Source organism: Aotus nancymaae, unplaced genomic scaffold (genome assembly GCF_030222135.1).
Source record: "Aotus nancymaae isolate 86718 unplaced genomic scaffold, 86718_ANA_hifiasm-v0.15.2.pri h1tg000007l, whole genome shotgun sequence".
In the NCBI taxonomy this organism is placed as follows: Eukaryota; Metazoa; Chordata; class Mammalia; order Primates; family Aotidae; genus Aotus; species Aotus nancymaae.
Genome location: NW_026988418.1, coordinates 2,110,668 through 2,136,558, shown reverse-complemented (window position 1 = coordinate 2,136,558; position 25,891 = coordinate 2,110,668). Strand labels below are relative to the sequence as shown.

Here is a 25,891-nt window from a genome sequence, read left to right as displayed (position 1 = left end):
CAAGGAGAGAACCACCAAAAATGAAATGGGAAGACTACCTGTTGCTTACACAGCACCAGAGCGCCTAAGTAACTTTCTGTTCTGGAAAACTCTTTTGTTTCCACACATCATAAGTCTGGGCATTTATTACATGTAAGTTACACCTCAATCTTAAAATGTATCAGGACAAAACCACACACTGCAGAGGGGCAGGGCTCCAGCACCACTTACTCACTTTCCTTGAAACAGAAGCTCAAGTATGAAGTAGTCTTCTGTGACTAAGCTTATTTCCCCTCCTTTCTGACTTCCAGGAATGATCCTTGTTCTGAACTCTCTACATTTTTATATTCTCTAGGGTTTTCCAGGAGATATTGGGATTCCTGGACAAAACGGCCCTGAAGGACCAAAGGTAAAAATAATAATAGTAATAAGAGAGAGAGACCAAATAATTATGGTTATCTAGAGATCCTGATTCTCAATAAATGGGAAAAATATTTCAGGAATATCAGAGCATTTCTGGATATTTTAAAGCTGTCTCAGGTACATTTAATAAACTTGAGGTTTCAGATAGTTGCAAATGATTTTTCTAGTTAGGTGTGAACTGAAACTAAGGGTGACAATATTTGCAAAATCACTCAGAAGAATTTTTCTCGAAGAGATGGTGGGGTGGGGGACTCTAAAAGCCATAGCATATAAATGGCAGAAAAATAAATAAATGGATGAGAATTTCCTGACCACTAAAATCCTTTAGGGACATAAGAGATCCATTGATTAAAATAAAAGAAAGCCTGTGGTGTCCGTGAATCTCTACATAGCACAACATACCTGAAGAAACCTAAGCATTTTTAACCTGCAAGTGAAACCACGATTATTAGCTTATTACCATTTTTGAAACTCATCATGATGACTCACATACTAATTTATTATTTTAGAAATGCTCTTAATCTAACCATTTTAAAGCAACATTCTTGGCCTTTTCCCCACACAGGTTTTATTTAACACTATGGTATATATACAGACTTAGTGTTTGGAATGTACACTAGGAAATATCCCTAGCAAAACTTTAAATACCAAGATTTGCCATTCAGGCTGATATGGAATGGGCATTGTAAGCAAATAAAGCATTATGAATTCACATGTAAGGATGGAATAGCCTGAAGTTGGGAAAATTGGCAAGTTATGAAATGCAACTGCTATGGAGGTATCAATGGGAGAAGAAAGAGATGAAATGATAGAAGATGAAGCTGGAAAGAATCTTGATGATAGCTATGTTTGTTAGTAGCGCAGTACTCTAATAAATGCTTTACAGACATTATCTCGTTTGTAGTCATGTCATTTAATTTTCAAAACAGCATTATGAGGTAGTTATTCCTGTTTTACGGATGGTTAAGTTATTCACTCAAAGTCACATAACTTTAAGTTATATAACCAGAATTCTAACCCATATATGATTTAAAAGTCTGAGCTCTTACACCCTTAGCTTTGATATTGAACTATGTAGAGCATTCAGTACCATGCTGAAGAGTTTCTACTTTATCCATGGGCATTATGAAATAATCACAGATATTTGAGCAGTAAAGTATCTTCGATGGTTGCATTTTAAAAAGCTACCTCTTATGTCAGTTTAGAGGATGGTTTAAAGAGGGGAGAAACTGAAGACAGGAAACTAGGCAATAAATAATATGGATATTTGAAACAGGACATTCATTCAGCAGATATTGGCTACCTCTCATGGCAGCCATCATGCTAGAATGTAAGGGTACAAAGATTCCTACTTTCAAGAAAAGAGTCCTGATCCCTGCTTTCAAGAAACTTAAAATCTAGAGAAAGATATTCAAGAAAACCTTGGTAATAATCACAATGAATAATATATAATTAGCAATACTGTGAGAACACCAGGATCAGGGAAGTCAAATTATGTTTTGTAGGGAAGATAGCACTTGAGCTGACATGAATGAGTAGGCATTTATGAAGCAGACAAGTGGGATGTATGGCATTTAGGAAAAAGAAACTAATGAAAAGATGGAGGTACGATATTTGGAAAATACTTATACTAGAAATTATTTGTTGTTGATCTGAATTTCAAATATAACTGAGCAGCCTGTAGTTTATCGGGCAACCCTACCCACTACCTGCAAACTTATACCTATATGCAGGGATCTTTCCACCTTCCTTTCTGTCTCCATAAAAGTATTCCCTCACCTCTTCAAGTTCCACATATATTTTGCATCAGATCCTCTCCTGACTCCTCAATGACCTTATGCCATCAATTATCACCTTTATTCCAATCTCTCCTTTGATACAATTTTCCCCTTTGCCCTTAAAATCATTCTCGCTGCCAATCTTGTAGTATAGACCCCCTTTATTTTTCACCAGGATAGTGTAATAATCCTCCAACAGTTGTTCTTCCCGCCTTCAATCTGGCATTTCTTCCTATCTGCCTTCAAGCTGCAAATGGAATGATCTTTTAAAGTAGAGATCTCATGATGTCACTCTTTTGCTTAAATCCTTCAGTGACCTCCACAGCTTCCATGTTAAGGCTGATACTTTACTTTTTATACAGCGTCCTTTATGACCAAACTCTGCCTCTATAATTCTATAGTTATACAGTCATATCCACCATCACTCTTCCAAAAGTATCACTTCAGCCAGACTATTTAGAGTGCCAAACCATGCCATACTTAATCAGATCTCACAGCTTCTTACATGCCATTCTTTTTATCTAGATATATATGTTCCTGTGTCCTTCTTCATCTAGTTAATACCTACACATCACAGGTAACATTGTCCAGGAAACTTGTTCTGTTCCTCTCAAATCTAATTGGAATATTTTTCTATAATTCTGGAGAAAAAATCTATCAAGCACTTATGTTTATGTATTATAACTTCTGATGTGCTTATCTATTAGACTGTAACCTTTTTGAGAGAAAAGATTAATTGATTTTTTATATATCAGAATAACTAGAATAATATGAATGGCACATATAAATAACTCAATGAATAGTGGTTCAGTGGATGACCAATTGAATGACTTTAGTTTTGGAAGTAGAAACAAAACAACTTGGTAACTGATTAGCAGAAGGGATGGAATAAAGAGCAGTCAAAGATAAAGCAGCCTTTGACTTGAGTTACTGATGTCATTGAACTTAAATAGGCAACTCCAGAAGAGGAGCAGTTTTGGAAGATGGAGACAATAAGAAATTTGATTCTGGTTACATTTAGTTTGAGGTACCAGTTTGACATCTAGAGGTAGAAATAATTAATAGTTAATAGTAAACCAAGTTTCAAAGCAGAAATAGAAGCGTGAGGGAAGTTGAGAGAGACAAATAGTGTAGAGAATGGAGTTGAGGATTTTTCCTGCCTACTTTAGCCCTTCACCTGGTGCACACATAGGAACTTGAACTTTATACATGTATAAATACATTTATTTATACATTCATTCAATAACTTATTTATTCAACTTTTATCGAATTTCTTCTGTGTTAGGGCAAGTAATAAATGTGGGATTATAAAGATTTCTAAACTTATTCCTCCCCCAGATGAGGTTACAATTTAGTGAAAGAGATTAAAAAATAATAATAATTACAAAATATACGAAGTTCTATATAAAAGAGTTGGTGAAGTGCTCTGAGAGCCTAGATAACTGAGCAATAGATTCTTTCCTGGGAAATTGGGAAATAGGTTCAATAAGAGAACTTAATGTTTTCAAGTGTGCATATCATACTAGGTGAAGAGCCAGAGAACTTTCAAAATTCTCTTCAGTTTGGAAATTTTGTTTCTCTTGAAGTTTAAGTGTCAGAGAACTGAAGAAAGCTAACTGACCTATTTAGTATTCTCTTTTATGACAGTGATCTTTAGAACTTTCTTCTCGCTACTTCTTTTAGTTTTGAAATTAGAATGTCAAAAGTGGGGCAAAAGACTTGAAAGCTAGACATTTTAATGAACACCAATGGTAGTAATTACCACCCACTGGAAATTCAACCATTATCTAAGTTTATTCAATAAACATGAGTTCAGAGAGTCGTTAGTACCAACAACGTGAGACTAATTGATGTTATACACATCACTGAATTTTAAAAGAATGATTTTATCAAAAGAACAAGAAAATAATGTAATTTTCTGTTTTGTAGATTCAGAAGGATCTGTTTTTGTCTCTCTTCTTGATCCTTCTCATTCTTCTTGAAATGTTTCTAGAAACAGAGGGGAAAAGCAGCCAAACATACCCTGTTAACATGATGTGTTTCTTTAGCTGGGTGTACTGTATCATAGAAGCAAGCATCTTGAAACTTCTTTTATTTTTATATACATGTCTGGTTTGGAAAATGAGAATGATAAAAGTTGCTAAAGCTATGTTGAGGCTATACAATGTGGTCATCGACAAAATCATGTGCACTGTATTTGAAATAGATGGTTACCCTATTTGCAAACAAGTTGGGTTCTTTCCAGAGCAATTTGGCACAGCTATAAAGGAAGCTTTTATTTTCTGTTCATTTTCTGCCAGTTCACTAAAAACCTCAAAGTAGGATTTGAAACTTGTGTTCATTATAGTTCTACTGATTATGGAGTTGTATGTGTATGTATATTTGTATTAAGATATAAAACATACATCACTAAGCCTTTTTGAGAGCTACACAATTTGGGAATCTGCTTTCAAGAATCCCATAACATTAGCAAAACCAGATCCTTCGCTGCTTGCTGCGGAAGGTAAGAGTAACAAATAAATATTCTCTATTCTCCAGTAAACAGAGGAATAATTTATTTGTTGCTATAAAGGTTTGTGTTTTTACTTTGGGTATGGAAATAGGGATGCTAAAAGAGGCTGTTATTGGCTCTTTCATAGCAGACCTGGTAAGTTTTTAGAGAAAGCTAACTATTTGTGGGATTATGTTACATTATATATGGAAATAGTTCTGCACTGAATTAATATCATATGTCATGTATTTATCTGTATATAGGTAAGCTAACTTGGTAAGAGGAAGATGTGTAACTCTACACAGTTTACTAAGATTACTTTGACCTAGTCCTGAAGATTTATATTCTATATAATATACCAAGATCGTACACACAGGTTTCTTATATAAGACATTTATTCTCCAGATAGCATTTAGTCAGCTAAGAAATGTTTATTGAGTTTGTACAAGGGGCAGGGTACTGTGTTTAAGCAGTGACTCAAAAACAAGATTAAAACATGGTCTTCTGTTTGTTAGAAACTTGTAATTCTCTTGAAACATGAGCCCTCCATAAGTGAAAAGGTATAAAGCACAATAACCAGGCAACATAGGATAAGTGAGTAGGAAGGAGTTCAGAGGAGAGAATAATCTGTATGGTCATTTTTCTGAGAAAATAGAGAAAATAGGATTTTAGTCAGATTGGTTGGATTTGGCCAAGTAGAGCCAAGGGATGAGAGATTCTGTGCAAGTGGTACAAAATGAACACTGGAATGGAGAGCAGAAGTAAACCTACCTAACTTAAAAAAAAGGGAGAGGGGGGTAGGAAGCAGATTATTACAGATGTTAAATAGAAAATTAAGGAGTTTAAATAAGAACAAGTATATAACATGAAATATACCCTCTTAGTAAATTTGTTTTACTCATTTGTTCATCGTAAAACTTCAAATGTATGCACATTGTTGTACAACAGATCAGTGGAAATTTTTCATTTTCCATGACTGAAATTCCATACTCATTGACCAGCAGCTTCCCACTGGCCTCCTCCCCAGAGCCCTTGGCAATTAGCATCCTACTTTGTGCTTCTATGAGTTTAGCTACTTTACATACCACATATAGTTGGACTTATGCAGTTTTTCTTTTGTGGCTGGTTTATTTGACTTATTTCACATAATGTCATCAAGGTTCATCCATCTTGTAACATATGACAGGATTTCCTTCTTTTTATGGCTGAATAATATTCCATTGTTCATATATTACCAGATTTTCTTTACTTATTCATCTGTCAGTGAATATTTGGGTTGTTGACACCTCTTGGCTATTGTGAATAAAGCACAGGAATACAAATACCCTGTTTATATCAACAGGATATAAATATCGTTTTTAGCCTGTTTATGTTGATGTAAGCAGGATTTTTGCACTCCTGTAAGATACTGTTTTCAGTTGCTTTGATGAATATTCCAAAGTCTTTTCTCCAATTTTTAGCCCAGTAATTTTGTTTTTGCTATTTGAGTTATGAGTGCTTTATAAATTTTTAATATTAACCCCATTTCAGATTCATGATTTGCAGTTATTGTTTCCCATTACATAGGTTAAACTTTTCACTCTGTTGCTTGTTTCTCTAGCTGTGCAGAAGCTTTTTAGTTTAATTAAGTCTCATCTGTTTATTTTTCTTTTTGTTGCATTTGCTTTCGGGTTCTTGTTCATGATTTCCTTGCCTAAGCCAATGTCTAGAAAATTTTTTTCCCAGTGTTGTCTTGTATAATATTATAGTTTCAGATCTTAGATTTGCGTGTTTAATTCCTATTGAGGTGATTTTTTGTGGAAGGTGAGAAATGAGGATCCAGCTTTATTCTTCCACATGTGGCTTGCAGTTATCCCAGTATCATTTGTTATATAGGATGTCCTTTCTTTCCCCACTTTATGTTTTTGTTTGCCTTGTTGAAGATCAGTTGGCTGTGAATATTTGGCTTTATTTCTGGGTTCTTTTTTCTGGTCCATTCGTCTACTTGCCTATTTTTTTATACCAGTACCATGTTGTTTTGGTAACTATAACCCTGTAGTATAGTTTGAAGTCAGGTAATGTGATGGTCCAGATTTATTCTTTTTGCTTAGTCTTGCTTTCGCTATGCAGGGTCTTTTTTGGTTACATATGAATTTTAGTATTGTGTTTTCTAGTTATGTGAAGAATGATAATGATATTTTAATGGGAATTGCATGAATTTGTAGATTGCTTTTGGCAGTGGTAATTTTCACAGTATTGATTTTGCCCATTTATGAGCATAGGATATGTTTCCATTTGTTTATGTCATCTGTGATTTCTTTCAGCAGTGTTTCGTGGTTTTCTTTGTAGAGATCTTTTACCTTCTTGGTTAGGGATATCCCTAAGTATTTTTTTTTTTTTTTTTTTCAGCTATTGTAAAAGGGGTTGAGTTCCTGATTTTGATTCTCATCTTGGTCGTTATTGGTGTATAGCAATGCTACTGATTTGTCTGTGTTTATTTTGTATCCTGAAACTGCTGAATTCATTATCAGAGCTAGGAGTATTTGGGATGAATCTTTAGGATTTTATAGGCATATGATCATATCATCAGCAAACAGCAATGGTTTGACTTCCACTTTACCGATTTGGATGCCCTTTATTTCTTTCTCTTGTCTGATTGCTCTGGCTAGGACTTCCAGTACAATGTTGAATAGCAGTGGCAAAAGTCAGCATCCTTGTCTTGTTCCAGTTCTCAGCGGGAACGCTTTTAACTTTTCCCCATTCAACATAATGTTGGCTGTGGGTTTGTCATAGATTTTATTATCTTGAGGTATGTTCCTTCTATGCCAATTTTGCTGAGGGTTTTAATCCTAAAAGGATGCTGAATTTTGTCAAATGCTTTTTTGCAACTATTGAAATGATTATATGATTTTTGTTTTAATTCTGTTTATGCACTGTATCACATTTATTGACTTGCATATGTTAAACCATCCCTGCATCCCTATTATGAAACCCACTTGATCATTGTGTATTATCTTTTTGATAAGCTGTTAGATGTGGTTAGCTAGTATTTTGTTGAGGATTTTTGCATCTGTGTTCTTCAGGGATATTGTTCTATAATTTTCCTTCTTTGTTACGACCTTTCTTGGTTTTGGTATTAAGATGACACTGGCTTCATAGAATGATTTAGGGAGGATTCCCTCTTTCTCTGTCTTTTGGAATACTGTCAATAGGATTGATACCAATTCTTCTTTGAATGTCTGTGAATCTCTCTGGTCCTGGCCTTTTTTTACTGGCAGTTTTTAAATTACCATTTCTATCTCTCTGTTTTTTATTGGTCTGTTCAGAGTTTCCTTTTCTTCCTGGTTTAATCTAGGAGGGTTGTATATTTCCAGGAATTTATGCATCTCCTCTAGGTTTTCTAGTTTGCGTGCATAAAGGCGTTCATAGTAGTGTAACCAGGGGACGGGAGCAGGGCTGCAGAGATCCTAAACATGCTCACTGTTTCCCGATCGGATGTGATTTCCCAGATCCTTGGGCCTCACTCACCCAAGAATGGGAGAGGGCCCTCATGGCGTGGTGAGCTCATTCAAGTAAATATTGGACCCAAAGAGCTTTGCAGAAAAGCAATTTATTAGGCAGAGAGAGAGAAAGAGAAATAGGGAGAGAGAGAGTGCGAGCTCCCACGCTGTTGTAGGAGGGGATCGCAGAGAGGGAAATCCGTATAGGTAAGGGAGTAGGGGGAATTTAACCCAGGAGTTACTCCCACCCCATTCAAGTTCTCTTCCAGTGAGAGGAGCTTTTCCAAACTTCCTCTGGAGTGATTGATCTTTGACTCTGATGCTAGATTGGTTGCCTGGCTTGCAATAGAGCTCCTCCTTCCAAGGCTTTTGGTGGTCTTTTTAAACAAAGGAAGCTTACCTGGGCTATCTACATTGGCAGGAAAGTTAGACAAAGAACTCTAGGCTCCCAGATGGAGGGGGGTGGATAGAAGTATGGTGCTGGGAAGTTCTTACCTTTGAAACCACACCACTTGTGGACCCCAGAAGAGAAGTTAAGATAGTCCCTCAGTAGCCTTGAATGATCTTTTGTATTTCTGTGTTATCAGTTGTAATATCTCCCATTTCATTTCTAATTGACCTTGTTTGAATCTTCTCTTCTTTTTTTTGTTAATCTCACTAATCACCTATCAATTTTATCTTTCAAAGAACCAGCTTTTTGTTTAATTTATCTTTTGTATTTTTTTGTTTCGATTTAATTTAGTTCTGCGCTGATATTTATTATTTCTTTTATTCTGCTGGGTTTGGGTTTGGTTTGTTCTTGTTTCTCTACTTCCTTGAGGTGTGATCTTAAATCGTCTATTTGTGCTCTTTCAGACTTTTTGATGTAGGCATTTAATGCTGTGAGCTTTCCTCTTGCTACTGCTTTTGGTGTATCCCAGAGATTTTCATAGGTTGTGTCACTATTATCATTCAGTTCAAATACATTTTTAATTTCCATGTTGGTTTCATTGTTAACTCAGAGATCATTCAGGAGCAGATGAATCAATTTTCATGTATTTACATGGTTTTGAGGGTTCCTTTTGGAGGTAATTTCCAATTTTATTCCACTGTAGTCTGAGAGGGTACTTGATATAATTTCTTTTTTCTTAAATTTATTGAGACTTACTTTGTGACTTCTCGTATGATCTATCTTGGAGAATGTTCTGTAGCTGGTATAAAGAATGTATATTTGGCAGTTGTGCGGTAGAATGTTCTGTAAACATCTTCTAAGTTCATTTGTTCTAGAGTATAGATTCAGTTCATTGTTTCTTTGTTGACTTTCTGTTTTGATGACTTGCCTAGTGCTGTCAGTGGAGTATTGACATCCCCCACTATTATTGTGTCACTATCTATCGCATTTCTTAGGTCTAGTAATGGTTATATAACTTTAGGAGCTCCAGTGTTAGATGCATATGTATTTAGGATTGTAACATTTCTCTGTTGGACTGATCCTTTTATCATTATATAATGTCCCTCTTTGTCTTTTTTTAAACTGTTGTTGACTTAAAGGCTGTTTTGTCTGATATAAGAATAGCTACTCCTGCTCACTTTTGGTTTCCATTTGCATGAAATACCTTCTTCCACCCCTTTACCTTAAGTTTATTTGAGTTCTTATGTGTTAGGAAAGTCTCTTGAAGTCAGCAGATACTTAGTAGATGGATTTTGTTTTTCATTCTACCTTAAGTGGAACATTTAGGCTATTTACATTCAAGGTTAGTATTGAGATGTGAGGTACCATTTTATTCATTGTGCTAGCTGTTGCCTGAATACCTTGTTTTTTTTTATTATTATTATTGTGTTAGTCTTTTATAGGTCCTGTGAGATTTATGCTTTAAGGAGGTTCTATTTTGGTGTATTTTAAGGTTTGTTTCAAGATTTAGAACTCATTTTAGCAGTTCTTGTAGTGCTGACTTGGTAGTAGCAAATACTCTTCGCATGTTTGTCTGAAAACTACTTTATCTCTCCTTCATTTATGAAGCTTAATTTTGCTAGATACAGAGTTCTTGATTGGTCATTATTTCGTTTGCAGAGGCTAAAGATAGGACCCCAATCCCTTCTGGCTTGTAGGATTTCTGCTGAGAAATCTGCTGTAAATCTGATATGTTTTCCTTTTTAGCTACCTGATGCTTTTGCCTCACAGCTCTTATGATTCTTTCCTTCATCTTGACATTAGATAACCTGATGACTATGTGCCTAGGTGATGATCTTTTTGTGATCAATTTCCCAGGTGTTCCTTGATCTTCTTATATTTGGATGTCTATATCTCTAGCAAGACCAGGGAGGTTTTCCTCGATTATTCCCTCAGATAAGTTTTCCGAAGTTTTAGATTTCTCTTCTTCCTTCAGAACACCAATTATTCTTAGGTTTGGCCATTTAACATCATCTCAAATTTTGTGAAGGCTTTGTTCTTTTGTGTTGTTCTGTGCTTTTATCTTTGTCTTTGTCTGATTGAGTTAACTAGGAAGCCCTGGGCTCTGAAATTCTTTATTCTACCTGCCCTAGTCTACTCTTGACACTTTCCAGTGCATTGTGTATTTCTGAGTTTGTCTTTCATTTCCAGAGGTTGTGATTGTATTTTTATGATATCCATTTCTCTGGAGAATTTTTCATCTATAGCCTATATTGTTTGTTTTTTTAAATTTCTTTAAGTTGGTTTTCACCTTTCTCTGATATCCCCTTGAGTAGCTTAATAATCAACCTTCTGAATTCTTTATCTGGCAATTCAGAGATTTCTTCTTGGTTTTGATCTATTGCTGGGGAGCTAATGTGGTCTTTGGAGGTGTAATAGAAACTTGTTTTGTCATATTACCAAAATTACTTTTCTGGTTCCTTCTCATTTGGATAGCCTGTTTCAGTGGAAAGATCTGGAACTCAAGGGCTGCTGTTCAGATTATTTTGTCCTACAGGGTGATCCCTTGATGTGGTGCTCTCCCATTTCTTCTAGGAATGGGGCTTCCTGAGAGCTGGACTGCAGTACTTGTTATTGCTCTTCTGGGTTTGACCACCCAGCAGGGCTACCAGGCTTCAGCCTGGTGCTGGAGATTGTCTGCAAAGTGTCCTGTAATTTGATCCATCTTCAGGTCTTCCAGCTGTCGATACCAGCACCTGCTCTGGTGGAGGTGGCAGGGAGTGAAGTAGATTGCGAGAGTCCTTGTTTGTAGATATGTTTAGCATGCTGGCTTTCTCAAATGCTGGTTACGCTAGCAGTGAAGTTGTCATATGGACAGACTCAGGACCTCTGGTTAGCCAAACTGTTGCAGTCAATGGAATTAGCTGTTGTTTTCTTCTTCCTTGAAGTAGGATTATTTTGTCATGAGTTGCCATAATATCCTGAGTTGGTTGGCCTCCAGCCAGGAGGTAGAGCTTTCAAGAGAGCACCAGCTGCGGTAGTAGAAGGGGATATAAGCTTGCCCTAAGTTGGCCAGAATAAGTATTTGGATTTCTCAGGTGATGGGCAAGGCCATAAAGCTCCTAAGAGTTTATGTCTTCTGTGTTTGGCTACTAGGGTGGGTAGAGAAGTACCATTAGGTGGGAGCAGGTTAGGGTGGTCAGACTGTCCTTGGGCAGGGCTTGCCCCACCCATTGAGGGGGTTAGTTCTTGGGGCATTGGGGTTATGTTCCATAGGGTATTTTGTTCCATAATAACCTCTGTCATCAGGGAAGTAAGAGAAAGCCGGTAGCATTAGGCCTTACCCAGCTCCCGTGCAGTTAAGGAGGCCGGTTTTGCTCCTGACAATGTGTCCCACTAACACCACTGAGTTTGTCTCCTGGTACCCTGTGCTCAGCATTCAGACCTTGCCCCAGGCTGTAAGCTTCCCTGCTGAGAAAGCAAGCAAGGAATTCAGGCCTCGCCCCTCCCTGACTTCCTACACTCTTGGCCATGGCTCTTGCACTATTCTCTGCAGCAGTTCCCGTTCACCCTCAGATTCTGCTCAAGAGAGTTTGCAGGCAGTCAAAATTATTACAAAGTTCGGCTGGAATCTTTTTTCAACCTGTGACTCCTCCCAGATTCTGCTGGCTGCCTTCCCTGGGGGACCTAGTGAGATATAGTCAGAGATGGCTTCCCTTGGCTTGAGCTGGAGAATGGGAGTGCCTACAACACTCGTCCTGCTGCTACTTCTACTTTTATATTTCATGCTAAATCAGTTTTAGTTCTAGGTAAAGTTAAATCCTTCTCCTGTAATCTGGATTTTCAGGGTCTCCAGTGAAGATATGTGTCTGGAGGCAGGTGTTCCCCCCTACACACTTTGGGAACTCACGGTTTTTTGCCTGTCTTACAGAATTTGCCACATCATGCCATTTCTTTCAAAGGATCTATGAAATCTTTAAGTTTTCCTGGTACTTTGCTGTAGTGGTTCTTGGAGCAAAAGTCCATTGTGTGAGTCTCCACACGCTCTTCTGTCTGTCCAAGTGGAAGCCCCTTCCCTACTACCATTCCCAGTCTCTGCTAACCACCATTCAATTTATCCTCTACTTCCATGAGATGGATGGTTTTCTAGCTTCCACATATGAGTTGGAACATGCAACATTTGTCTTTCTGCATCTGGCTTATTTCACTTAATATAATATCCTCCCATTCTATCCCTGTTGTGGCAAATATAGAATTTCATCCTTCTTATGGTGGAATAATATTACATTGTGTATAATACACAACATTTTCTTTACCCAGTCATCTGTTGGTGGATACTTAGGTTGATTCTGTATCTTAGCTATTGTGAGTAGTGCTTCAATAAACATAAGAACGCAGATTATCTCTTTGATATACGGATTTTTTTTCTTTTGGATATATACTCAGCAGTGGGATTGCTAAATTATATGGTAGTTCTATTTTTACTTTCTTGAGGAAACTCCATACTTTTTTCATATTAGCTATATTGATTTACATTCCCACCAGTAAATACAAGCATCACCCTTTCTCTGCATCCTCACCAGCATTTGTTATTTTCTGTCTTTTTAATAATGATCTTTCTAACTGGGATAAGATGATATCTCATTTTGGCTTTGATTTGCATTTCCCTGATAACTAGTGATGTTTAACATCTTTTCATTTATTTATTGGCCATTTGTATGTCTCCCTTTGAGAAATGTCTACTAATTAATGTCTTATATAAATGGAGAAAGGAAACTGGTATTTATTAAGTCCCTGTTACATTCTAGGTATCATTTTATTTATTCCCACAGCAAACTTGTGATGCTGATGGTAATGTGATTCTAGAGATTAAGAAATAGCTTACATCTCTAGTAAACTGCAGAACTGGAATTCAAATCCACATTCAATTTCCAGTTCTGCACATTTTAACTTTTTTAAAATTTGTGTTTAACATATGATAAATATGAAACATGTGCACAGCTTAAACAGTGATGATTAAAAAAACCATATTAAGGATATTAAATAGAACATTGGAAGCCCCTTGTGTATCCCTCTCTAATTGTGTCTACCTCCTTTCTCCCTGTATTTAGAGGTAACCATTCTCTTGTTTTTGCCATTCTTTTATCATCTATGTATATTCCTATAATATCTGGTTTTTTGCGTGTTTTGGAAATTCATGTAAATGGAATTCTACTATACATATTATTTAGTGACCTTCTTCTTCCATTCAGTTTTGTCTTTTCATCTTAATCCAGGTTGATACATATAATTATAGGTTTATAGTATAACCCAGTATATAGCTATACTATAATTTTTTAATGGATACTACTGCTGATAAACACTTATGGCCTTTCTTGTGGTTGGTTTGCACAAATGCTCCAGGTGCACCCAGAGACTATGTAAATTCCCATTTGGGGATTCAGTATTCTATAGATGACTGTTAGATCAAGTTTTTTAATATAAGTGTTTAAGTTTTCTCTATTCTTGTGGTCTTCATCTGCTTGACTTATGGAGAAAAATATCTCAAAAATTTCCCTTTCTAATAGTGGATTTTCCCATCTCTATTTTCATATTCATCCATTTTCACTTTTTATACTTGGAGTTTATGTTATTAGATGCATAAAAATTGATGGTTTTTATCTCCTCTTGATGACTATAGCCTTTAATCATTAGTTGCACATTTAAATAATGTAGTTTACTTTAAAGTCTACTAGATGTAATGATAATGTAATTATATCACCTCTTTTGGGCTGGGAAATGCCTTACATATTTTATGTTTTAGGTGTGTTTCTTGTAAATGGCATATAACTAGATTTTTTTTCTCTTAACTCAGCTTTTATTTTTCCCTTAAGATTATAATTTGGTTTTGAAAGAAGAGAGAAAATGTAACCTAGGTTTGCCTGTTTCACTGAAAGGATTATTTCTGGTTCTGGATAAGTGGTTCCATCGCCTGAGTAAATAGCTTCAGTGAGAGAGTTAGGGGGACCTCATTCTCTTTAACCAATCAGCCCTCTGCGGGATATACTCTGGATATGGAGCTGAGCCTATTTCTCACATGCACACTCTAATCTTAATATTATATGTTCTTAGAGCCTTTTGAGCCCCAGGAGTCGTTTATAATTTTTTGTTGTATGCTTATTTTTATCTACAAATTTGTATTAGCCTATCATAACTCAATAAAAAAATATTTTCACATGTTAAAAATATTCTAATCCTCCCAGAAAGGATTTTGCTCCTTTTTCTAAATTCTTATTTATGCTTTGCATATACCTCTACTTCTATTACAGCTCTTAATGTAATAATTTTTATTTTAAAGGATCATCTCCCATAATAAATTATGAATTCATTGGAAACAAGGACTCTGTCTTACTTATAATTGCATATTTAGGGCTTAATATTGTGCTGTTAATTGAGCCTTATACATAGTAGAAAGTAATAAAACGTCAGATGAAAAATGAACAAACAGATGAATTAAGTGATTAAACACTAGCTGACAGGTGGTAGAATTCAAATATCACAACATTCAAATCCTGTACTTCCAGTCAGTGTAGACACTTAAAATCTTTCACTTTGAATTCTAAAAGAGCAGTTTCAGATATTGGAGGCAGTTTGAAATCATTGTATCAATCGGGATTATTTCAGTTGTAAGTGGTGGAAACCCGGCTTAAACAGGCTTAAATAAATATGTGAAAAGTTAGGGGATTCAATTACAACTGAATTCAGGACCCTAAACAATATCAGAAGAGCCCAGTCACTCCCAACTTTCTCCATTTGTTAATTTATTGATTTCATTCTCAGGCTGTCGCCTGGATGGTTTCTCACTCTTCAGTTTTACCTCATTCTTAATGCTATTCCCAGCAATGCCCCTGAAGTTCGAAATGTGATTCAGTTAGTCTGAGTTGGGTCCCTTACTCATTCTTGGACCAGTCATCTGTTCTGGAGGTGTACGATATATTGACTGACTTAGAGCCTGTCACATGTTCACAGTTACAGTCAGAGGTGGAGTCACCTCCCCTCATACAACATGGACTAAGGGTTAAGAGAATTTTTCCTTAATTTTTTCCTTGAGAGTGCTTTTGCCTGAAAAAGTGTTAATGTATGTTGGACTGGCATAAGACACAATGTGTCCATTTCTGTAATCTAATCCATTTCTTACTTTTAATGCAGAAAGCTGCATTAAAAAGTTAGGATATTGCCTAAAGTAATACAGTTTCTTGAATGGTGTTGTTTATGTAACAAGCTTGCAATAGTATATTACAGACTTTTAAACTGACTGAGAGTTGTTCATTTTTTTATTGTGTTAAAGTATAGAAAGTATAGAGCTAAATGTAACATGAAGGTGTAGCAGGGGCAGCCAGAGGAAACAGATCTCTCAGACACCGAGTACAGGAGGAAGGAGGGTTTATTTGGCCAGGAGCCTTGGGTGGTAATCTGTGCAAAACCCAGCTCCCCTAACAAAGGAAGGTTCTGCCTTTATATAGGCTTATACTTTAGAAGTTACACATGGAAGAATCTTAGGTTTATAGCTTAACATATGAAAAGGGTCTCAGTTTACAGTCTCGGGAATTACATATGAAAAGGGTTTCAGCTTACAATCTCAGGAATTACATATGAAAAGGTTTTGGTTTATAGTCTTAGAAATGAAAAGGGGAAGTTGATCTGAGATGCCTGGGTCTCCCTCTTCAAAGGAAAGATTCCCATGTAGTTTATCACTCTGCTGCATTTCAAAACAAGATCAAAGTCACCTGAGTAGATTTGCTCTTTGGTATAGTTATTTAAAAATTATGTAAGTACAGTTAAAAATTAGATAAAACTGCTTAATGGTTATAAAACAACTAAAAGCAATCATTCAAACTATAATTCTAAAAAGAGATTTAGAACTTTGCCAGCATCTTGCATAGTTAGGAGAACAGAACTTATGAAGAAAATGCTGCCATGTTGAATAGATGTCGTGTGGTGTTTTCTGATTTAGGACTTTTAAAATAGTTAAAGCATTTTCATTCAGAGAGCAATTGATTTTTAACTATATTTATTTTGCTTAACAAAATACTTTCTTAGTCTTGAAATTCCTAGTCAAATTCACACTCACTTTCTTCTGCAAATTCTCCTTTTCTTTTTATCATCTTGTATCGAAAAGGGAAATAAGTTAAGGAATATTTTTCAACTAATGAGTAATGAAGAACTAATGCATTCTTCAACTAACATATAATGAGATCCAGACTCCACAGATCTCTTAATAGGTATTAAAATACTATTTGTTTCCTCCATCTGCTTTCAGACTTTGTGAATACTCTATTATATGTTTATTGTACTATTATCAGTTTAACAATTGGACCCATTGCTTTAATTTTAGAATTACTTTTTCTGAAAAGGTGTCTGGAGGTTGAAGAATAAAAGACTGAGCAGATTATTTGAATATTAACTTACCATTTAAAAATAAGCTTATCCTATGTTTTTAGATGCCCTGTAGTTTTCTGCTTGTCTATCTTGCCACCCATTTTGATAACCTCTCAATGAGAAATGAATGGTTTCCAAAAGTATTGTCCTTCTCCAATTAATGCTGATTGGTCAAAATGTCAGTTGATCTGAAATTTCTCTTGTGTGCATTTATATTGCTTTTATAGGGACTTCTTGGAAATAGAGGGCCTCCTGGACCTCCTGGCCTCAAAGGAACTCAGGTATGGAAGAAGTGAATATCTAGTCAGCAAGGTTTCTAGTTCAAATTTTCCCTTTTTATTTATTGTGGGACTTTAGTTTTTGTTTAAACACCATCAGATATCCAATTACCACTTTATTTTCTTTAATTAATTAATTAATTTATTTATTTAGACAGAATCTTGCTCACTTGCCCAGGTTAGAGTGCAGTGGTACAATCTTGGCTCACTGTAGCCTTGACCTCCTGGGCTCCAGCAATCCTCCTACCTCAGCCTCCCAAGTAGCTGCGGCTACAGGTACACCACCATGCCTGGGTGTTTTTGTATTTTTTGTAAAGACATGGTCTTTTGACCCAGGCTGGTTGAAATTCTGGCCTCAAGCAATCCTCCCATCTAAGTATCCCAGAGTTCTGGGATAACAGGCATGAGCCACTGCACCCAGCCTTCAAATTAACAATTTTTCCAGTTATGGAATAGAATTTAGAATCATTTTACAGTGTTCTGAATTCATTGAATGATTTATGTCAGTGGTCTCCAGGTCTCCAGTGGAATGTCTGAAGAATCTGAACCCAGAATCTCACTCATATGTATTGGAATTTATATTTACTATTTGTGACTACTTTATATTTTTGCTCAATTCACAAATAAATTAAAATAAATTGTATTTTAATTTAATTGTGAACTGAACAAAATGTTTACCAAACAAATAATATATACTATGTAATTCTAGTGAGATCTATTTGTATTGTTCAGAAAAAAAAAAAACTTTTTTTAAAGGTAAATCAGTATATTTAGTGAATATGTCTGTAAATGGAGTAAAAACACTTACTGCTTTTTTATTCTCTTAGAGAATTGTGAATATATTTTTTCTATGTTCATCTTCAGTCTTTATCCACTCATATAGTTTTTGGTCCTTACAAGAATGCACCAGGTTCACACAAAAAAACTAACGTGTTCTGGGGTGATAGAGTTCAAAGTACAAGAAAATAACAGCATTATTTTCATCACATCTCAGAATGAGCTTCACATTTTAGAATAAATAGAGAAAATAAGAGTTTACATTTTTTTTTTTTTTTTCTGAGACGGAGTTTCGCTCTTGATACCCAGGCTGGAGCGCAATGGCGCGATCTCGGCTCACCGCAATCTCCGCCTCCTGGGTTCAGGCAATTCTCCTGCCTCAGTCTCCTGAGTAGCTGGGATTACAGGCACGCGCCACCGTGCCCAGCTAATTTTTTTGTATTAGTAGAGACGGGGTTTCACCATGTTGACCAGGATGGTCTTGATCTCTTGATCTCGTGATCCACCCGCCTCGGCCTCCCAAAGTGCTGGGATTGAGTTTACATTTTTAATACTCATTTTAGGCCATGATATGTTCTGTTTTTTTTTTTTTTTTAAGGGAGAAGAAGGACCAATTGGACCCTTTGGGGAACTGGGGCCAAAAGTAAGTATCATATAAATAATTTTCCACAATTGTTTTTCTTGAAAACAGTTGTTCTATAAATGTTTTTAACATCATAACATTTTACATTATGGTGAAGAACAAAAATGAAAACAAACTGTAGTTATAAAATCCCCAAAATAAAATAGGCTAATGACTGGAAGTCTCAAAGACATTTTGAATGATGTTATGGCTACTACATAATTACTTGTTATTTCAGTGGTCTATGGACTTAGTAATTTCTGCAAATTATTTATAAATTTCTCAAAATGTAATAGGAAGGTAAATACTTTAGCCATTTTGGTAATATTCTGAGATTTTCTGTTTTCTAAATGTGTTAGTAAAATTATGAAAGGCTAATAAGATGCATTTTCTGTCAATTTTTTCATCAGATAATACCATGAGTGATATATGAATTACTTGTTTTCAAGTTCTAGAAATGAATTATTTAAACATTTTTGGCATGCGTGACTAAAGTTTACCTTATCATGAAATAATTAAGGTGTATGTGTTACATTTAAGAGGCATTAGACTCACAAGAAATACATCTCATTTCTTTTCTTGACAACATCATAAAATACTGGTTCTTTTCTTTTTGAGACAGAGTCTTGCTCTGTCATCCAGGCTAGAGTGCAGTGGCACCAATCTCGTCTCATTGCAACCTCTGCCTCCCAGGTTCAAACAATTCTCCTCCTTCAGCCTCCTGAGTAGCTGGGATTACAGGCGTGCACTACCACACCCAATTAATTTTTATATTTTTAGTAGAGATGGGGTTTCACCATGTTGGCCAGGCTGGTCTTGAACTGCTGACCTCAGGTGATCCACCCACCTCGGCCTCCCAAAGTGCTGGGATTACAGGTGTGAAGCACCACGTGCGGCAAAAGTACTGGTTCTTAAAATGCTTTTACATCGAAAAAGATTGTAATTATTTATTTCACATCTTTACCTTACTAGCACATACATTGCTACTATCCCTTGGGAAAAAAAAGAGTTTTCATTTTATTTTTTGTGAGGAGAATTATGTAACAGAAAAACTTTATTTGAGCCCAATAAAATTGATCTTATTTAAAATTTACTTCCTTGGAAAACAGAGAACAATATTCACCTCTGGTCTACTCAGTCTTAATGTGAATTATTATTGTTTTTGCTATTAATTGAATATCATTTTGGAGCCTAATATTGCTGTAAATATATGAATCATCTTTAATCCTGAAAACAACTCTGCAAGATATTGTTTCCATTTTTAGGTGTTAAAATAAGGTTTTAATATTACATGCTCAAGTATAACACTCTCAAAATCAATACACTATGATACAATTTAAGTAGTATAAGAAGTTATGACCCTGTTACTGATACTCTGAATTGCTTGATTTCAAAGAGATTGAAAATGTGCTGATACCAGATTCCAGTGAGAGTTTTTCCATACTATAAATATGTATAACTCTATCTTAATATCCTACACAGTGCTTGAAAGATTATCACTAAAGATAAAAGGAATGTCTCACTAAGGCTCTTACCAGCAGTGGAAATAAAAAAAGAAATGATTGGGGAGGGAGAGAAGGAGGTAGAGAGGCGTGGAGGCACCAGGGGAGGGAGCGCAGCTTGGTTGCTCCGTAGTACGGCGGCTCGCAAGGAAGAACCCTGAGTGGGCTCCAGGACAGACGGAGAGGCAGGCGGGGATGATTTGCGGGGCTGCGGCTCCTGCGTACCTCCCTGTGGCACGTGAGCGGCACTGATTTGTCCCTGGGGCGGCAGCACTGACCCACCCAGAGATGAGTTTTTGGCTCTTAAAAATAAAGCTTGAGGAGAGCGGCTGTGGGGCTGACCGCAGAAAAAACGAGAGCGCCAGCACCTACTACTGTTCAGGGTTTCAACACCAAAATTGTCTCTGGTAGAATTTCCTACTTGCCTTGAAGAAGCAAGATGCTGCAATATGCACTGGCCATGGAGAGGACATCATGACAGGAAACTACATCTACAAAATGCTGAGTCAGGATTTTCTCTTGGTGCCCTATAGTAAGTGAGTGATTTGAGAACAAAGTAAAAATCTAGCATCCGGAGTAATTTGAAAGATGGCTGATTAGGAGGAACTCGGGATTGCAGCTCCGAGGGAAGGCGCAGAGGGTGAGTGGACGCCGCATTTCCAGACGGATTTTTACTGCCCACAGACCAGGAGATTCACAGGAGGAGGAGCCCCACGGGTCGCCAGCGCCGCTGGTCTGACCGGCGTGGCCGCTCGGCCTATGCCCTGGGGCAGGGGGTAGCAGCTCCTTGAGCAGAGTGAGAAAGACTGAGTCCCCTCTGAGCCAGCAAGGGGAGCTGAAGCAGGAAGTCAAGCCAGGAGATTCCTGGGCAAGGGCGCACCACGAATCTCAGAGCCGCTGCTTCGGCTGACGCAGCGGCTCACAGGGCAGCAGGTTTTTACTGCCCACGGACCAGGATATTCACAGACGGAGGAGCTCCATGGGTTGCCAGCGCCGCTGGTTGGACCGGAGCGGCTGCTCAGCCAACACCTGGGGCAGGGGGCAGCGGCTCCTTGTGCAGAGTGAACAAGACTGGGTCCCCTCTGGGCCAGCAAGGGGAGCTGAGGCAGGGAGTCAAGCCAAGAGATTCCCGGGCAAAGAGGGCGCCACGGGAAGCACGGCTGAACCCGGGACGGTCCAGCTCAGTGGGGGAGGGGCGTCCCCCACCGGGAAACACCCTGCAGTTCAAAGGGCAATTTGCCATAACCAAGGTAACCAGCCACTACAGAGACTCCGTCACTACAGGGGCAGGGCAACATAGCGGAAGCAGTTCTAACTACACCCATATAAACAGGACTACAGGGAAGTTCACACGGAAGCTGGGCGGAGCCCACAGCAGCTCAGTGAAGCCTCTGCAGGCTGAGTGTGACTAGGCTGCCACCTTGTGGGCAGGGAAAATGATAGCAAGACAGTGGGAAATCATAAAGCCCTAACTCCCTGGGACAGAACACCTGGGGGGAAGAAAAGGGGGTTTATGAGTTCAGCTGCTGCAGACTTAAAATTACCAAAATCAGAAAGACAGCAACTACAAAGTCGATAGGTGGATAAATCCACAAAGATGGGAAGAAACCAGTGCAAAAAGGATGAAAACACCCAAAACCAGAACACCTCTCCTCCTACAAGGGAGCGCAACTCCTCACCAGCAAGGGAACAAGACTGGAAGGAGAATGAGTGTGATGAAATGACAGAATCAGCTTTCAGAAAATGGATAATAAGAAACTTCCGTGAGCTAAAAGAACATGTTCTAACCCAATGCAAAGAAACCAAGAACCTTGAAAAAAGACTTGACGAAATGCTAACGAGAATGGACAACTTAGAGAGGAATATGAGTGAATTGATGGAGCTGAAAAACACAACACGAGAACTTCACGAAGCATGCACAAGTTTCAACAGCCGAATTGACCAAGCAGAAGAAAGGATATCAGAGGTCGAAGCTCAACTCAGTGAAATAAAACGAGAAGGCGAGATTAGAGAAAACAGGGTAAAAAGGAATGAACAAAGTCAACAAGAATTATGGGACTATGTGTGAGACCTAATCTGCGTTTGATAGGTGTACCTGAATGTGACAAAGAGAATGCATCCAAGCTGGAAAATACTTTTCAGGATATTATCCAGGAAAACTTCCCCAACCTAGCAAGGCAGGCCAATATTCAAGTTCAGGAAATACAGAGAACACCACAAAGATATTCCTCTAGAAGAGCAACCCCAAGGCACATAATCATCAGATTCACCAGGGTCGAAATGAAGGAGAAAATACTAAGGGCAGCCAGAGAGAAAGGTCGGGTTACCCATAAAGGGAAGCCCATCAGACTCACAGCAGATCTCTCAGCAGAAACCCTACAGGCCAGAAGAGAGTGGGGGCCGATATTCAACATCCTTAAAGAAAAGAACTTTCAACCCAGAATTTCATATCCAGCCAAACTAAGCTTCATAAGTGAAGGAAAAATAAAATCCTTTGAGAACAAGCAAGTACTCAGAGATTTCATCACCACCAGACCAGCTTTACAAGAGCTCCTGAAGGAGGCACTACACGTAGAAAAGAACAACCAATACCAGCCACTCCAAAAACACATGAAATGGTAAAGAGCATCAACACAATGAAGAATCTGCAGCAACCAATGGGCAAAACAGCCAGCTAGCATCAAAATGACAGGATCGAATTCACACTTAACAATATTAACCCTAAATGTAAACGGACTAAATGCCCCAATCAAAAGACACAGACTGGCAAATTGGATAAAAAGCCAAAACCCATCAGTGTGCTGTATCCAGGAAACCCACCTCACATGCAAGGATACACAAAGGCTCAAAATAAAGGGATGGAGGAAGATTTACCAAGCAAATGGAGAGCAAAAAAAGCAGGAGTTGCAATTCTCATCTCTGATAAAATAGACTTTAAAGCAACAAAGATCAAAAGAGACAAAGAAGGACATTACATAATGGTAAAAGGATCAATGCAACAAGAAGAGCTAACGATCCTAAATATATATGCACCTAATACAGGAGCACCCAGATACATAAGGCAAGTTCTTAAAGACTTACAAAGAGACCTAGACTCCCACACAATAATAGTGGGAGACTTCAACACACCATTGTCAGTATTAGGCAGATCAACGAGACAGAAAATTAACAAGGATATCCAGGATTTGAACTCAGACCTGGAACAAGCAAGCCTAATAGACATATACAGAACTCTCCACCCCAAATCCACAGAATATACATTCTTCTCAGCACCACATCACACCTACTCTAAAATTGACCACATAATTGGAAGTAAATCACTCCTCAGCAAATGCAAAAGAACGGAAACCATAACAAACAGTCTCTCAGACCACAGTGCAATCAAGTTAGAACTCAGAATTCAGAAGCCAACCCAGAACCACACAGCCTCATGGAAAATGAACAACTTTCTCCTGAATGTTGACTGGATAAACAATGAAATGAAGGCAGAAATAAAGATGTTCTTCGAAACCAATGAGAACGAAGACACCACATACCAGAATCTCTGGGACACATTTAAAGCAGTCTCTAGAGGAAAATATATAGCAATAAGTGCCCACATGAGAAGAAAGGAGAGATCTAAAATTGACACCCTATCATCAAAATTGAAAGAGCTAGCATAGCAAGATCAAAAAAACTCAAAACCTAGCAGAAGACAAGAAATAACTAAGATCAAAGCAGAATTGAAGGAGATAGAGACACGAAAAACCCTACAAAAAATCAATAAATCCAGGAGCTGGTTTTTTGAAAAGATCAACAAAATAGACAGACCACTAGCCAGACTAATAAAAAAGAAAAGAGAGAATAACCAAATAGATGCAATAAAAAATGATAAAGGGGATATCACCACAGATGCCACAGAAATTCAAACCATCATCAGAGATTATTACAAACAACTCTATGCACATAAACTAGGAAACCTGAAAGAAATGGATAAATTCCTGGACAGTTGCCTCCTCCCAAGCCTAAATCAGGAAGAAGTCGAAACCCTGAATAGACCAATAACAAGGTCTGAAGTCGAGGCAGCAATTAAGAGCCTACCACCCAAAAAAAGCCCAGGTCCAGATGGGTTCACAGCCGAATTCTACCAGACATACAAAGAGGAACTGGTACCATTCCTACTGAAACTATTCCAAATAATCCAAAAAGAGGGAATCCTTCCCAAATCATTTTATGAGACCAACATCATCCTAATACCAAAACCCGGCAGAGACTCAACAAGTAAAGAAAACTACAGGCCAATATCCATGATGAACATAGATGCAAAAATCTTCAATAAAATACTGGCAAGCCGATTGCAACAGCACATCAAAAAGCTTATCCACCATGATCAAGTAGGATTCATCCCGGGGATGCAAGGCTGGTTCAATATACGCAAGTCTATAAATGTAATTCACCACATAAACAGAACCAAAGACAAAAACCACATGATTATCTCAATTGAAGCAGAGAAGGCCTTCGACAAAATTCAGCAGCCCTTTATGCTAAAAACTCTCAATAAACTAGGTATCGACAGGACGTATCTCAAAATAATAAAAGCTATTTATGACAAACCGACAGCCAATATCATACTGAATGGGCAAAAACTGGAAGCATTCCCTTTGAAATCGGGCACTAGACAAGGATGCCCTCTCTCACCACTCCTATTCAATATAGTACTGGAAGTTCTAGCCAGAGCAATCAGGCAAGAAAAAGAAATTAAGGGTATTCAATTAGGAAAGGAGGAAGTCAAATTGTCTCTATTTGCAGACGACATGATTGTATATCTAGAAGACCCCATCACCTCAGCCCAAAATCTCCTGAAACTGATAAGCAACTTCAGCAAAGTCTTAGGATACAAAATCAATGTGCAAAAATCACAAGCATTCCTATACACCAATAACAGACTTAAAGAGAGCCAAATCAAGAACGAACTGCCATTCACAATTGCTACAAAGAGAATAAAATACCTAGGAATACGACTAACAAGGAACGTAAAGGACCTCTTCAAGGAGAACTACAAACCACTGCTCAACGAAATAAGAGAGGACACAAACAGATGGAGAAACATTCCATGTTCATGGTTAGGAAGAATTAATATCATGAAAATGGCCATACTGCCCAAAGTAATTTACAGATTCAACGCTATCCCCATCAAGCTACCAATGACCTACTTCACAGAACTGGAAAAAACCACCTTAAACTTCATATGGAACCAAAAGAGAGCCCGCATAGCCAAGTCAATTCTAAGCAAAAAGAACAAAGCGGGAGGCATCACACTACCGGACTTCAAACTCTACTACAAGGCTACAGTAATCAAAACAGCATGGTACTGGTACCAAAACAGAGATATAGACCAATGGAACAGAACAGAGGCGTCGGAGGCGACATAACATATCTACAATCACCCAATCTTTGACAAATCTGACAAAAACAAGCAATGGGGAAAGGATTCCCTGTTCAATAAGTGGTGTTGGGAAAACTGGCTAGCCATATGCAGAAAGCAGAAACTTGACCCCTTCCTGACACCTTACACTAAAATTGACTCCAGATGGATTAAAGACTTAGACATAAGACCTAACACCATAAAAACACTAGAAGGAAACCTAGGCAAAACCATTCAGGACATAGGCGTAGGCAAGGACTTTATGACCAAAACACCAAAAGCATTGGCAACAAAAGCCAAAATAGACAAATGGGACCTAATCAAACTCCACAGCTTCTGCATGGCAAAAGAAACAGTCAATAGAGTGAAT

General features: G+C 37.7%; 1 protein-coding gene across 1 annotated transcript in view; it reads left to right on the top strand.

Annotated features, from left to right (window-relative positions):
• The first annotated feature begins 338 nt into the window (after positions 1–338).
• The window catches only part of LOC135273382 (collagen alpha-1(XXIV) chain-like), a 74,376-nt gene continuing 48,823 nt past the window's right edge, over positions 339–25,891 (top strand). The window contains exons 1-3 of the mRNA XM_064372162.1: positions 339–388; positions 17,166–17,219; positions 18,592–18,636. The gene's annotated coding sequence lies outside the window, so the exon portion shown is untranslated. The remainder of the gene's footprint in view (positions 389–17,165; positions 17,220–18,591; positions 18,637–25,891) is intronic.